The sequence below is a fragment of the Beta vulgaris genome, chromosome 4, assembly GCF_026745355.1.
Source record: "Beta vulgaris subsp. vulgaris cultivar EL10 chromosome 4, EL10.2, whole genome shotgun sequence".
In the NCBI taxonomy this organism is placed as follows: domain Eukaryota; kingdom Viridiplantae; phylum Streptophyta; class Magnoliopsida; order Caryophyllales; family Amaranthaceae; genus Beta; species Beta vulgaris.
The window spans coordinates 28,355,382-28,368,136 of record NC_079205.1 but is presented as its reverse complement, the minus strand read 5'-3'; positions in this window follow the sequence as shown (position 1 = coordinate 28,368,136).

The following is a 12,755-nucleotide window of genomic DNA, read 5'->3' as shown; positions in this document are numbered from 1 at the left end:
ATCGTGCCTTTGTATATTCTAATCCTTTTTCTGTACTTTATTCTTATGTTCATATGATTCATGCCTTTGTATATTATATGGCTGCCTTATCGTTCTATTCAAATTATATGATTGTCCGACATGATTGTTGTCACTCACATATTATTATTGCTAAACAAGACCTAAGGAATTGTTCTAATATTAACTAGATTAATTTGAACAACCTGTTAGGAACCTTGTATTTAATTGCCAAATGACATATCAGTAAAATTAGTGTTTTTATGTGTTTCTTGAACCAATCTAGACTAAATAATGTTAGGGTGTATATATAAAAAATATTATTTTATTATTCTTTGACATAAAATCTGTAATGACTCGATTATTTAGTAAAGGCTAGCAATGGGCAACATAGTTCTTGACTATATTGTACCCTCACCTCCGAACTCAATCTTTGGTTCACTTTGACCATCTACAGAGCCATGTCGGGGAAATCTACATTGGATAAGTCCCTTATTTATCCCTACGATTTTCAATATCAAGTTAGGTTTGTGATTCTTCCTAAAAAGAATTGTTGGTGACTTCTTTCAAAATATATCTTTAAAAGAAACCTTTACAAAGGGGTAGTCAAATCAAATATGCGATCACATCACGTAGGCGAAATTTAAAGACGCATGCAATGTTGCGCGCCACGCAGTCTGTGCGTTGCACTCTCTTTGCTAATTTAGTCATCGTAATGGAGGATCCTACTCCAGTCCTATGTTTGTCTGTCTGCATTCCATAGAAAAATATGGTCATTTAGAAATCTCGCCTAATTCAAAGAAATCAATCTTTTTATACAAGGTCGAGCCTGTCTTAAAAAGTGCATCTAAAGTGGTAATTTTAGAGTTAAAGTTATCATGCATGTTTGCCTTTTCCTACTTCATCCATGCTATTGAAGTAACCTTTTCTATAAATCTTGCCTCACCATATTCAATCAATTTAAAAAACTTACTTTTTCAAAATTAATCCTACACCCTTTCCTACTCAACTCTTTTTCAAAAGCATTTACTAAACATCATCATACACGACATTTGCAAAAATTTATATTTTCAAAATTCGTCCATTATCTTTTCCTATATATATAAAAGATAAAAAACAAGGGGTTCTTTTGAAAAATAAATTTCGAAAATTCTAAACACATTCTTAACACCATCAAGTCAATCCAATCAACCCAATCCAGTTCACTTGCATTCACTTTAGGCCCATCTACATTAGAGTCTACTTTGCACTCGTTTTAGGACCATATATGCATTACAGTCCATTTTGCATTCATATTAGGTCCATCAAAATTGGAGTCTATACAACCAGTTTAGGTCCACTAGCATTAGAGTCCACCTTAGGCCCATGTCAGTCAAACCCATGTCAAAATCTAGGCCCATTTGCATCTATGTGCGAAACCTAGTCTATGTCAAGCCCAGTCCAAGTCTAATCCAATTCTAGTCCAATCCAATGTTAAGCCCATGTGCACTTTCAAGTCTAACTTCAAACCAATATATGACTAATTCTAAAATTAGGTCCATATAAGGCCCAACCCATTTCTTAAGTCTAATCAAGTCCAATGTCCAACCATATAGGACGAAGTCCGAACCATTAAGTCTAGCAAAGCTAGCACCCTGTAAATCAATAATGACACCCTTTAAATCCATAACATCACCCTTTAAGTCCATATATAACGACACCCTTACGAGTTACAACCATAATGACACCCTTTAAGTCAATAACGACACCCTATAAGACCATAACGGCACCCTTTAAGTCCATAACGACACCTTGACCTAGCGAAGCTAGTCATCCCTTTAAGTCCATAATGACACCCTTTAAGTCCATAAAAACACCCTTTAAGTCCAGAAAGACACCCTATAAGACAATAACGACACTCTTTAAGTCCATAACGACACTTTGGCTTAGCGAAGCTAGTCACGCTTAACACCATAACGACACCCTTTAAGTCCATAACGACACCTTGACCTAGCGAAGCTAGTCACCCTTTTAAGTCCATAATGGCAGCCTGTAAGACCATAAGGGCACCCTTTAAGTCCATAACGACACCCTCTAGGTCCATAACGACACCTTGACCTAGAAGCTAGTCAACCCTTTAAGTCCATAATGACACCCTGTAAGTCCATAATGACATCCTTTAAGTCCATGACGACATGCACCATGTAAGTCCATGACGACACCTTTTAAGTTCATAATGACACATTGACCTAACGAAGCTAGTCATCCTCAACACCATAAAAGTACCCTCTGAGTTTAGTGAAGCTACTCCTACCTTACATCTATAGCAGTCCACATCCTTGAGTCTAGCAAAGCTAGTCACCCGAAGTCCATAATGGCACAAAATCATCGATTTTGGCGAAGCCAATCACCCATAAGTCCATAAAGACAATCCATTAAGTCCAGTGAAACTAGTATAAAAGTCCAGTCAATCAGTTTGCTTGCATAGTCTAGTCCAATCCAATCCAATTCACATTTGCATATTGTTTATGCTAAAATTTATCACTTACGATGAAATTAAAGTTTGTGGGAGGTGTCAACCAGATGATGTTAAAGACAATGCGAGAAAAGAATGCAAAGGGGGATCAAAGGGGATGAACACACAAAAGTAGTGACGCGGAAAACCCCAATGAAGGTGGGTAAAAAACCGTGGGTGGTTGGAGATCCACCGAACTAATATAGTTCACTATCTTTCTTCGTGATTGACCGTCGTTTACAAGAATGCTTAGTTCACTCCAATGTCTTTCTCACAATATTGCGTAAAAAACATGTCAATGACCTCTCTCTCCCTTTTATATGCCTTCTTTTTTCCTTGGCTTTTTCCCAACGAATAAAAATAAATTCACTAATTATTACATTAACTTCACTCTTTAATCATGGGAGATCTTCTATGCTCACGCTCCAGCGTCTTAATGTTGTCCCTTTTAACGGCTTAATTTATGGCTTATAACACTCTTGCCTTATTTGGCTGGACCGTTACCATTCAATGCACTGCTCTCAATCTTGCATCCTTCGCTGTGTCTTCGGGTTGCATCTACTTTGTCATCACGTCAGATGGTATCACGTCATCGAGTCATCGCGTCATCGCGTCAGTGTCACCCTGTCAAAAAATTCAGCCATAACAATTTACCCCCAATTGTTGAGTTGGGGTGGCACAAAGCCCATGAGACAATTGTTAAAAAATCAGTGAATCAAATGAAATTCTACTCAAGTCATTAAGATATCACAAATTGCAAGAAATCTCGCCCTTGTCAATTTACGGAAAAGAAGATTTCCAAAGAGATGCATGGAAGGAAAGGAGATATGTTTTGAGCGGTTATTTTTGGTAGTCCAAGAGTCTCAAAATACAAAAGGTGGTTTTGTTTTTAAATAGCCGTTTTAATTATAACCGTTGGCACGATTGTTATGATTACTCACTGTTGGCATAAATAACTTAAGCGGCTAAGAAATCACAATTTTACTCTAACTTCATCAAATCTTTCTCTCTCTTTAAGTAAGGCAACTTCCATAACTTCCCTTATTCTCTTCATGAGAAAACCGATCGCTGACACCAGGTAATTTCACACTTTTTCGCTCGCTTTTTTCCTTTAATTCGCTCTACTTTCTCTTCCTCTACTGTTCTCATGGCACCTAGTAGACGCAACATTAGGACTTTAGACTTAGGAAATTTGCCTGAGAGTACTGTTCTTAGAAATGCTGATCCTGACGAACCCCCAGAGTCGTGTCCCCAAAAATGGGTAGCGCTCTATAAATACCCTTTCAAAATAGGTCTTAGACTTCCCTTCACCCCCCTAGCAAGGGGTCTGATGCAGATTTACCAAATCAGCCCATGGCAGATTATGCCCCTAGTCTGGAGGATCTTGAGCGTCATCGACAGGGTGACGGCGTCGTGGGACGAAGCCTTAACCCTTCACGACTTGTTACATTATGAAATTAGGGTCAAAGCGAAAAATAGGGTAGCCTTGCATGCAAAGGCGAGGTTAGAGCCTCTGGTCAGGGGGATACAGTCAAATGAGAGAGGTTGGAAAAACAGGTTTGTGTTTGTGAAGAGATCGTCGCTAGGGGAAGCCGGGCGTCTCTGGTTGGCGGCTGGTATACCGAAGGTGTGTTTATTTTCAGTCTTTCTAAGTTCGTGATGTGTCCTTAACACCACTCTTATATCGTTTCTACTGCAGGTCTTAACCCAAAACTGCCGTCGCATCGCGACGAGCCTCGGAGTCTTTTTGACAAGTTTCTGAAGGTGTCAGAGGAGGACAGGCAGTTCAGAAGGGTTATTTTTGCTTCTCAAGACAGTTGTTCATCTATCGCTTCTGGTTAGTCTATCTAATTTACATTCCTCTTCTTCTTTTTATTCTTTGGGTAGGACTCTACCAAGGAAGGTTTTATACTAACGAATTAATCACTCCCGGATAGGTTCATCTCAATCGCGTCCTAGGGGGAGTCTGGATGGGCAGGCGCTGGCTGAGATGCTGCACAAGCGCGAAAGGGAGTCCTCTGTAGATGGTGCGTCAGCGTCGTCTAAGAAGGATACTGCGGTTGTCGTTCACTTGGACGACGAGCTGGACGTCGCGTCTAAGACGCGCAAGACTGACTTCCTAGCTCCCCCAGACAAAAGCGGTCCTTCCTATCTATGACCGTCCCAAATGACTTCATGTCGTTGGAACGGTCCATATGGCCTGAAGCGGACAGGTTCCTTTTTCCTAGCGCAATGGAGAGGATCAAGGAACATACTCTTCCTCGCATGATGTCAGATGGGCTGGAGCTCCTATTTCAGGTATAGACCCCGGTTTCCTTTTTCAGACATTATGCTTATTATGTCAATAACTTGTGACTCTCTAAGTGACGCGTATCACGTCTTTTTGTGCAGTCTTCTCAACATATCCTAATGGCAAAGAGGGAGATCTCCTCTCTGCTAAAGGGTCATCTGACCATGAAGCAGAGAACGGAGAAGGTTGAATTGGACGCGAAGTCCAAAAGCGATGAGGTGGAGTCTTGCAAGAAGGCGATGGAGTACATGAAAAAAAACTTTACAGAAGAATGGGGAGGAGCTGGAAGAGATAAGGCAGAGGGCGACTAAGTTGGAGGAGTCTTCTCGTCATGACATCACGACGCTCCAGGCAAGCGTCGACGCACAGAAGAACGAGCTGGACATGCTCGAGGCTGAGGTGACAACTAGGGTCAGGGCTAAGCTGATGTACCAGTTCTTAATGAAGAAGACGGCGTCGTGGACGCCACAGAAGGACATTGACCTATACCTCCAGTTTACGAGATCCATGAAGGATCTGATGGATGAAGAGGATTTGGCTGCGACGGCGGATTCCTCATCAAAAGTTGATGAAAACACCCCGTCTTGTGCTGGGTTCATAGCGTCTGATGTGCCCCCTGACCCCGAAACCGAGAAGGAGGCTCCAACTATTGTCTTACCAGCTGAAGCGTCTTAGGAGAAGGAAGCTGAAGAGGTCCCTGCTGTTTAATTTTTAGGCCCTTTATATCATCCCCCTCTTATCTAAACATTAATCAAACTTTTGTTAAAGGTCACTTGAAAGAGTGACCGTTTGTACTGTGCTTTTGGGTCACCCACGGGGGTGGCCATAACTATTTATCGTTTTAAACTTTTTGGGTCACCTACGGGGGTGACCATTACGTTGATGCATTTGAACTTTGGCAAAATTGTTCTTATGTCTTTGTTTTATATCGCATGAATGTGTTTCGGTCGTTATTCTGACGTTCCTAAAGGATGGTCAGGCGTTAAGTAAGCCATCTTTGGTCGTTCAGACGTATTGTTTGGACTTAATAAAAGTCATCATTGGTCGTTCAGACGTGTCGTTTGGACTAAACGACTTTAGAATGCATATAGGAATTAGGAAATACATAAAAAGATACATGTGTTCGTCAGGGAGATAGCTGAAATGTCGTCAGCAGTTATGACTTTAAAATGACTGAGCCCCTATCGTAACGTCGGCTGAGGCAATGGTGGACTAAAACACTTTACATGGTGGCGAAATGCAAATCTGCCTGATGCCTCGTGAAAATCGTTGGGACGTTAATAAGTTGGACGGGAACAATTTTCCTGCAACTCAACAAATACCCAGTGAGAGAACACTATGGTCGCTAACAACTAGCGACACAGACATAATAGCATTACCACGTATTCTATATCTCAATGTATATATATGATTTTTCTTTTTTTCTTTTTTTTTAACATGGGAAAACAAAGCTTATCACTTAGCTTCAAAAGTAGTATCGCTTGAGGTGTGTGGCATTCCAGCTACGTGGCACGGAGCTTCCGTCACGTCGGACCAATTGGTAGGCTCTATGGCCTACAACTTTACTAATTTGATATGGTCCTTCCCACTTCTGACCTAGCTTACCAGCGTTAGCCTCTTGCGTGTTCTGGAATACTTTCCTTAGGACCCAGTCTCCTTCGACGAAGATTTGGCTTGACGTTTTTGTTGAAGCTCATCGCTACTATTTGCTGCTGGGCCGCCATGTGTACCAACGCTGCGTCCCGCAACTCCTTAATGGTATCTAGGTTGTTTATCAATTCATCGCTGTTCTATTGTTCCGTCGCTAGGCTGCATCTCGCAGTTGAGACGCTCACCTCCGAAGGCAGGACAACCTCACAACCATAGACTAGTGAGAAGGATTTGTCCGTCGCGTGCGCGGTGTCGTGCGGTTAGCCCATAAGATAGAAGGCAACGCCTCCGCCCATTTACCTTTCTTGGCCGCGAGTCGCTTCTTCAAAGAGTCAATGATCGTCTTGTTACGGACTCAGCCTGTCCATTGGCTTGCGGGTATCTTGGTGTTGACGTTAGCAACGCTATGCCCCATTCATCGCAAAAGCGTCTTGCCTCGTTACTGATGAACTGCGACCCGTTGTCGCATACTATCTCGGACGGGACGCCAAATCTGCAAATGATGTTAGTGTATATAAAGGAAATCACTTCCTTATCGCGTACCTGTTGAAAAGAACCTGCTTCAATCCACTTAGAAAAGTAGTCAGTTAGTGCCAACATAAAGAACTTCTGACCTGGGGCTGGAGGTAATTTGCCAACTATGTCCATGCCCCACTTCATGAAAGGCCAAGGTGTTAGAGTAGGATGCAAAAGTTCACAGGGTTTGTGCGTCATACCTGCATGTCGTTGACAACTATCGCATTTGGCGACATACCTTATTGCGTCCTTCTTCATTGTTGGCCAATAATAGCCCATGCGCAATACTCTGTTGGATAAGCTGCGTCCTCCTGAGTGATATCACGAGTGCCGTAATGCATGTCCTTCAGGACTTGTCCCCACTGCTCCTTCTCCAAACAGCGTAGGTAGGGCCCGCGGCAGATTTTTTGAACAGTACTCCTTGAATGAGTACGTATCGCGACGCCTTGAATCGAATTCTGCGTGCTTCTGCCTTATCTGTTGGGAGTACACTTACTTCCTCGGCGCCACGGTCGCTCTCAGGTGCGAGATTATCGATGTTACTGACGACCCCATGATTGTCTCAAAGCTGTTCGGCCGTTGCTGTGACAGCGTCCCCGATGCTCCTAGCGATAGCAGGGCTTGTCAAATGAACAATAGGGACGGACGTAAACGAAACGTCCCTTAAAGAAGATCCGAGATTGGCCAATGCATCTTCTTGTGTATTCTGGTCCCTAGGTATCTGCAAAATGTCCAATGAATTAAACACTTTACTTTTACTCTGAGCTATTTCTAAATACATGGCCATTTTAGAGTCTTTTGCTGCAAATTCGCCTTTGACTTGGCTGACTATCAACAATGAATCGCTGAAGAATTTTAATGCTTTTGCTCCCATGTCCTCTGCTAACGTCATTCCAGCTATGAGCGTCTCGTACTCGGCTTCGTTATTCGTCGCTCTAAATTCACAGCAAATGGCTCGTACTATCTTGCCCCCTTGTGGTGACTTTAGCACAATGCCTAGACCTGCACCACGAAAATTAGAAGATCCATCAACAAACAATATCCAGGAGTCGTCGTTCACTTGATTAATCCTTGCGACTTCGTCGTCTGCAAGCTTTTCTAGCTCTGGGCTAAAGTCTGCCACAAAATCTGCCAAAGCTTGTGACTTGACAATGGTTCTTGGATGAAACTAGATATTGTATGCGCTGAGTGCTATTGTCCACTTGCTCATGCGACCTGTCAATTCGGTGTCGCAAGACAGACTTGATAGGATAATTAGTCATAACGACAACAGTATGTGTTTCAAAATAGTGCCTAAGCTTTTTAACAGCTACGACTATGGCTAAAATGAGCTTTTCTAATGAAGAATACCTGGTCTCCGCGTCTAGCAGAGACTTACTGACATAGTAGATTGGTAGCTGCTGGCTCTCCGCTTCCCGCGTCAGGACAACGCTGACGGACACGTTACTTACCGCGAGATAGAGCTGCAACGTTTCCCCGATATTTGGTTTGACATAATGGCGGCGACGCTAAGTAGCTTTTAAGTTTTGCAGCGAGTCTTCGTGTTGTTGCGTCCACTCGAAGCCCTTGTGCTTTCTCAGAACGTCATAAAAATAGGTGACATTTCTCAGATGACCGGGATATGAAACGATTTAACGCAGCTACGCGACCAGTCAACTTTTGCACTTCCTTCACGCTTCATGGGGACTGAATGTTGATGATGGCTTTATTTGATCTTGGCTGGCTTCAATTCCTCGTTGCGTCACGTACCCTAGAAATTTTCCTGCGACACTCCAAAGGTGCACTTAGTAGGATTTAATTTCATGCATACCTTGTAGACGTCAATAGCCTCCGACAGATGCTGAATGTGATCGTCTGCTCTCTTGGATTTGACGAGCATATCGTCTATGTACACTTCCATAGTGTCACCCAGTTGATCTTTAAACATTTGATTAACCAGTCGCTGATATGTGGCACCTGCATTTTTCAAACCAAAAGGCATAACCTTGTAACAATATATACCTTTATCAGTAACAAACGCGGTCTTTTCCTGGTCGTCCGGATGCATCAATATTTGGTTGTACCCGGAATACGCGTCCATGAACGTTAAAAGCTCGTGACCTGCGTCCGTGTCGACCATTGCATCTATATGAGGGAAGGGAATGGATCCTTGGGACATGCTTTGTTTAAACTGTAAAGTCGATGCAGACTCTCCACTTCCCGTTCTTTTTGCTGACCACCACGACGTTGGCTAACCAATCTGGATACTTTACCTCGCGGATCTTTCCGGTATCGATCAGCTTCTAGACCTCATCATTGATGACTTGATTCCTTTCAGGAGCGAACTTGCGTCTTTTCTGCTTTACAGGCTTGTGAGCGGGGTCGACGTTGAGCTTATGCGTAATGACGTCAGGACTGATTCCTGTCATATCTTCATGGGACCAAGCAAAACAATCTTGGTTAGTTTTCAAAAAATCAACTAACTGACCTCGTATTTCTTGCGACAATGTCGCTCCGATTCGAACGACACGATCGGGGATGGATGGATCGAGCATCACTTCATCCACGTCCTGCTCGCTGGGCGCGTCGGGCGCTGACCCATCCTTTAATTGCTAGATAGTCGCTTTTGGGGGTTGAGCGACGAACTATAGCATTCCTTGCAGACTTCTGCTCGCCCTTTATTTCTTGGACGCCCCATTTGGTAGGAAACTTCAGCGATTGATGATAGGTTGAAGGGACGGCCTTCATCATGTATCCATGGGTGCCGAGAATGATATTGTACGCTGACGGGCAGCCACAACGTTGAATCTGGTTGGCAGGTTGACGCCTTTGGCTAGCTTGGCAGTGTGATCTCTCCGACAGTATGTTGAGCCTCTCCACTGAAACCTACCAAAACAGTAGATTTTTTAGTAATATCTTTATCGCACAAACCCATACCTTCGAGGGCGCTTTTGAATATGATGTTGGCTGAGCTGCCCCCATCGACTAACACTCGCTTCAACAAGCAGTTGCTGACAGTCAGGGATATGACTAATCCATCGTGATGCTCCACGTCGCAGACGTCGTCGTCGTCAAAGGTTATCGCCATTGCTTCGAGCTTGCGTTCTTCAGCTGACCTGCAAGATTTATAAACGGCGGACGAGAGGTACCCTCTCTTGCTAGCCTTTTGGCTGCGGAATACGTTAGTCCACATACATCAGATCCACCAGAATAACGTTGATTACCTTTACGTGTGTGGGAGACGTAGGGGGGTCGGACTGCGCGGTATTCCTACCGAAGGACGCTTTACCTTTGTCGCTCAAGAGGTCCTTAAGATGCCCCTTATTGAGCATGAACGCGACCTCTCGCCACAACGCAATGCACTCCTCCGTCTTATGGCCATGGTCATGGTGGAACTGACACCACTTTGTTTGATCTTTTTGTGCTTCCGGTCGGTCGCTCTTTTTTGGCCAACGAACTAGTGCTCTGATTTTGGATAAAGCATTCACGACACCTCCGACATCGACGGAAAATCCGTAGGAGTCTAGAGAGGGAAGGTTGGCGACTCCGTCCTCGCGCTGTTACCTGCATTTTCGACAACGTCAGTAACATTGTTTACCTGGTTTGAACGGCTATAAGGGTGGCTTCGCTAGTTGTTCTTCTTAGGGACGAAAGCCTTCCGATCAGCAAGAGTCTCTGGTGCGCGTCGAGTGGATATGGTGTTGAGGATGGCATCGTCTTCCTCCAACCTCATCTGTGCTAACGCTCGCGACTTGACTTCCTCAAACGTCTGGCACGGGTACTTCGTCAAACGTTTGTATAGCTTGATTGCAAGATTAATCCTTTCCTGAAACATTCAATAGCAGTCTTAGTATCAAGATCTTTAATGCTAATCATTTCTTTGTTAAAGCGATTATAATAATCGCGAACAGATTCTTTGGGTCCTTTCACGACGCCATATAGGTCGCTCGTCTGCTTTTCCAGGCTGCGACTGCCTTCGAACTTCTCATAGAACTTATTGACTAGGGTGGAGAAATTGCCAATGCTTCCTGGCTTGAGAGATCCGAGCCACTTGAGAGCGGGACCGGTGAGCGTGGCTCCAAAAGACTTGCACATGCAGGCCTCTACCAAATGCCAGGGGATTGACGCTTGCCACATCCGTTGCTTTATTGCGCACGTGCTCGCCTGGATCGGTTGAACCATCATACTAGCAGCTAGGTAGGCAGGTTGAGCTTCTTGGGGAGCACGCCCTTGAGATCCTATCGACGAAGGTGATTCTGCATACCGTCGGGATGCTCCACGATGCCTGTGTTGGGGCTCCAGGAGCTGGGACATGAGCTTCATCAAGCGCTTTTTTGCTTTTCGATTTGAGCCATGCGCTTTGTCATAAGATTCGCTTCTCCTTCGCCTTGGTCGTTCTCTTCATTGTTCAAGGGCTCTTCATCCTCGGCTCTTCGTCGTTTCAGGCTCTTCATCATCTGACTCAGAAAGATTCCCCATCAAAGGGATGTCATTCAGATTTTCTCGACGCGGACTTTCGAAGCCTTGGACGATGCTAACTCCTCTTGCAATTTCTGGATCCTCTCCTGCGATGTCGTAAAGTCGGTAGTTAGACGCTCGTTAGCTTGCTTATTTCGAGCATTTCTGCTCTCATTTGTTCGTACTGCCTCGCATTTCCTCGAGGTTAGGTGTTTCTCCCATTTGAGGATTTTGAAAGTAGATGGTCTGGTTATCCCCACGGTGGGCGCCAAATTGTTTATGCTAAAATTTATCACTTAGATGAAATTAAAGTTTGTGGGACGTGTCAACCAGATGATGTTAAAGACATGCGACAAAAGAATGCAAAGGGGGATCAAAGGGGGTGAACACACAAAAGTGGTGACGCGGAAAACCCCAATGAAGGTGGGTAAAAACCGCGGGTGGTTGGAGATCCACCAAACTAATATAGTTCACTATCTTTCTTCGTGACTGACCGTCGTTTACAAGAATGCTTAGTTCACTCTAATGTCCTCTCACAATGTTGCGTAAAAAACATGTCAATGACTCTCTCTCCTTTTATATGCCTTCTTTTTTCCTTGGCTTTTTCCCAACGAATACAAAAATAAATTCACTAATTATTACATTAACTTCAGCTTAATCATGGAGATCTTCTATGCTCACGCTCCAGCGTCTTAATGTTGTCCCTTTTAACGGCTGAATTTATGGCTTATAATACTCTTGCCTTATTTGGCTGGACCGTTACCATTCAATGCACTGCTCTCAATCTTGCATCCTTCGCTGTGTCTTCGGGTTGCATCTACTTTGTCATCACGTTAGATGGTATCACGTCATCGAGTCATCGCGTCAGTGTCACCCTGTCAAAAAAATCAGCCATAACACATATGCATATAGTTAGGCCCATGTCGCCATCATAACTATATTTATACCCATTTCTGATCGTTTCCCAGTACCATGTCCACTCGCATCCTCATTTCTCATCTCTCATTTTTTATTTCTTATTTCGAAAGTATCAGTTCTTAAAATTTACGAGGTTCATTCGATTTTTGTTTAGGGCGGATCATGAGATTATAACTTGAGAACATTCAACAGAGAGGATACAAGCTCAAACCTACTACCAAACTCGTCAAACGCATTCTCTCATTCTCAGACAAATCATCTGACTCGTCTTGATGATCATCTGAAATGGGAGACGGTAATGAACAGCTCGGTGCCATTATGGCCCAACTTTAACTGATGAACTCTCGTCTTGCGGAACAAGAGAAGGAGATTAAGGCACTGAGAGAGAAATTGATTGAGGAAGAAGTGCAGGATGACACTTCTCTGCCACCACCACCTCCTAACAAGACCGAG